Here is a 3816-nt window from a genome sequence, read left to right on the forward strand (position 1 = left end):
TTCCTGATGGCTTTTGACTATTTTATTTTATTTTATTTTATTTTATTTTATTTTATTTTATTTTATTTTATTTTATTTTATTTTATTTTATTTTATTTTATTAGTATTATTATTCTTCTTTTTCTGGGTGGTGTCTAAGTCTTGGGGGGCAGAACAAACTGTGGGAGGAGGGAATGCTACTACTGTCTGTGACAGTGGTGATTTCTGGACAGTGTTAGCAACAGAGCTTCTGCAGAGAAGAGAAAATGCCAGGCAGTCTCTGTTGGTATTCCATGTACTGAGTACTGAGTGCAGTTTTGGGCTCCACAGTATAAGAAAAAGACATAAACCTGTTAGAGAGTGTCGAAAGAAGGGCAACAAACAAGAGGGTCTCTTTTAACAGGGGGATTGAGGTTTGTGGCAAGGTTTTGGTAGCAATTTAGGGGCTGCACTGTGCTGGACACAGCAACAGACGCACCATAAGCCAAAGTCAGACAATAAGCCAAGGTGTGTTTACGTGTGGTTTACTGTGGTTTAACGTGTGGTTTACGTATAGAAGAAAGTTTTTGCCTAGTGGTGAGTATACTGCAGATTTGCTGCATTGTTCTAAATTAAATAGCAAGATAAGTGATGGCATCGTAGGCTGGGAAAATATTTCTAGAGTATCAGCGCATTTTGAGCATCATTTTAACTGTTTATGCAAACATGGAGATTATTAAAATCAGTGTTTATTTATGTCTGTATGTAAACAGGTGATCATGTTGTATAGCATGCAGTAAATGGTTTGTGAATGCTGCTTGAAGAATGAAAAGAGTAAGTCAGCTCCACAAGGAATAAATGAATTTTGTTTATTTGTGCAATGCAGAGATTAGAATTAGACCAACAGCATGGAACCAAAGTCTTGCTGTGTGCCTTTTATCTGTAGGACAGTTCATGGAGGCTTCAGCAGCCCTATCTGTTTTCTAGCAGTCTGAAATGTCCTCTGTGGTGCTGCACCCAGTTGAAAGCCTGCACTGATTGTGATGAACTTTCCTAACAGGAGGCACGGGTCCTTCGTCGGACGCTGGCTGGGGATGTATGCTGCGATGCGGGCAGATGATGCTGGCCCAAGCACTGATCTGCAGACACTTAGGGAGAGGTGAGTGCTGGTCCTGAGGGAACTTCGGTATTGTCTGCAGACGCTTCTTCGTAAGTACTCCATTAAAAGCACAAACCCTGAATTTATTAGTGAGACTTTCTTTGATGCCCTGGTAACAGTTCCTAATGAATCAATTCATATTCAGCTGGGTGAAATCATCCCAGCCTGAAGCAGAGAAATAGGCATAGAAGGAGAACAAATGGGGAATCCTGTCGCCATTATTTTATAAACCTTTTAGTGTAACACCCAAGTTGAGGCCAAGGGAAAACCTGCCACCGTGGGACAGTGCTCTTACCCTTCTCTTCACTACTCACTTGTCAGCAGCACGAGGTCCAAACCCCCCTGGTGCAAGCTCTTAAGCGTGCATGTCACATCCCAGGATGCTGCCAGTGGAGTGTTTGGACTTTCTGTATGGATCTTATGTTGTTATTTAATGGGTGCTTAGAAATCCAACAAGGTCTAAACACAGCCTGTACTTTTAAATAATCTTGGAAGCTCAGAGATACTGGAATGGCTATCAACACGCAGCGTGATCCGTCAGAATATGTTTGCAGTTGATGTTTTTGTTTTGTTTTATTTTCCCTGTTTTTACAATCTAGCCTATGATGATAAAGGGCAGCTTGATGATAAATAACAAGCTTGGAATTCTAGGAGCTCTACACAAAATGTAAATATTCGAGATGAATTGAAATGTCTTTTAACATCTCATTATAAAGCTTTCTGCTGTCTAGACATTTGATCAGTGTAATGAAAACGTCACCATTTTTTATTCTATATCAATTTTTCCTTTCAGATTGGCAATGGGAAAAACACAAAAAAACAACCAGAAGAATATCACAGAATCCTACGATGCTTTCTCCACAGGAAGGCTTGCTGTTATTCAATCCACCAGATGGGTAAGAACAAACATAAACTTTCAGGTTTTTTCCACTGAAATTTCTACTGTGTTGAATCACTAATTTGCAGTATGTTAATTCATAATTTTAAAAAGTGGATGTGAAGACAAGGTGTATGCTTATACAAAAATAAAAAGGTATGCAGATGGGCGCAAAGACTAGTAGTACAGAAACATTCCCTGAGACCTAAATAAAGCCATGTACTAGAATGTAGCTCTTGATAAACTCTGTAAGCCTTGGGTACCAGAGTCAGTAATGTTAGAATAGACAGTCTTGTAGCTTATTGCTGTAATTTGTAATAAAGGGCACTAACATTTGTTAACTTGTAATTCTCATTGTAGTTTAGAAGCCTTTTGTTTATTAAAGAAACTGGCACTCCCTAAGTTTTGAAAAGAGCATAGATTGAGAAAATAATTGTTATTGCTAACTACAGATTGCAGTTACTCTAGAATGTTTGACAGTCACGGTATTTACTGTATATTGTTCCCACATTCTTTATGGTCTCATTTTTCTTTGATTTTGTGTACGTGTGTCTTTTTTTCACTATGAAAACAGCACAGGTGGGTGTTGGAGAGGGGAAGTCAATTGGAGAATGGTTTGGACCAAATACAGTTGCTCAAGTACTAAAGTAAGTGAGATCATACCAGTCTCATTCAGAACGTACTCCCCTGGGGCAGCCAAGAGAAGGCCCAGGCAGAGTTTTGAAGGCTGCATCTCCCCCTGTCCCACAGTCAGGAATGTACTTGCCATCTATTTACAAGTGCAGCATGGAATGTCATGCCACAGCTCGGTGTGCAGGTACTGAGTTGGGAATGGGTGACCTCTAAATTTTAATAAAGGAAGAGCCTGAGGAGAAGAAACTGCAGGAAAGTCTCCTGCTACGCCGTCTGCATGCCCTCACCAGTCACACCACAGATGTATATTCCTTTCTGCACAGTGGCACAGCTCTGGCAGGTCGAGAGTGCCACCGTGTAGGTCGGAGTGGTGGTGTGAAACATCAGAGAGAAGCCATCTCGGCTGAGGAGGGAACTGAGCTGCAATTCCTCCCTTTCTGAGCAGCAGTTCTGCCAGCAAGGCTACTGGATAAAGATGGGCAGCTCCTCATAGTCTGGGAGCCACACTGAAAGGAACTGAGGCTGCTCAGTTCTCCAGGGGTACGTGGAGGTGTCTTACCTCAGGCAGGGGCTAGGCTACAGGTCCTGCGAGCTCAGCAGCAAGTCTTTGACACCCTGGAACAGGCACATGATCTGAAGAGGGAGGGGAGCTGAAGCATGCCCTGGACTCCAGATCTTTCATGGCCAAGTTTTTCATGGTGAAACGCTCACCCCCATTTCTTTCTGGCTTATTTGAAACAGCTAATTCTGCCAGTGCAGCTTAAGAGTGTAGCTCCCTTCCCCAAAGGTTTGGATTTTGCAGAAGTGGACATAAAACTGTGTGCTGCTGTCTCCCACTGAAGTTTTGGTGCCCCAAACCCTTAGCTGATTTAGCTTTTAACGCCCCATTTCTGCTGTGCACGCAGGCTCAGGCAGAAGTAATTCCACTGAATTCAGTGGAATTTCTTAAGCAAAAAGTAATCTGCAAAACTGGCATAGGAATTTTTTTCTTTTCCAGATGAGAAAAGACACAATTGGGCAAGAACCCAGTGCAGAGACTGTCGAGTGCAATAAAAAGTAATAAACTTGATGTAGTTGAACTGTTACTGTCACTGCACTTAGCAGTAAGACAAAACAGTTTGCACATGGTGCAGCGCATATGTTTTTCCTGGTACCACTCAGTACCTATTTTTCTAAAGATATGAAACAT

At 41.8% G+C, this 3816-nt stretch overlaps 1 long non-coding RNA gene across 1 annotated transcript; it reads left to right on the forward strand.

Moving 5' to 3' along the window:
• Positions 1-555: 555 nt before the first annotated feature.
• On the forward strand, positions 556-2642 carry LOC140003456 (uncharacterized). The gene is made up of 3 exons (XR_011812165.1): positions 556-1117; positions 1911-2013; positions 2569-2642. It is a non-coding gene; the product is annotated as an uncharacterized lncRNA (long non-coding RNA).
• The last annotated feature ends 1174 nt before the right edge of the window (positions 2643-3816 follow it).

The sequence above is a fragment of the Anas platyrhynchos genome, chromosome 12 (assembly GCF_047663525.1).
Source record: "Anas platyrhynchos isolate ZD024472 breed Pekin duck chromosome 12, IASCAAS_PekinDuck_T2T, whole genome shotgun sequence".
In the NCBI taxonomy this organism is placed as follows: domain Eukaryota; kingdom Metazoa; phylum Chordata; class Aves; order Anseriformes; family Anatidae; genus Anas; species Anas platyrhynchos.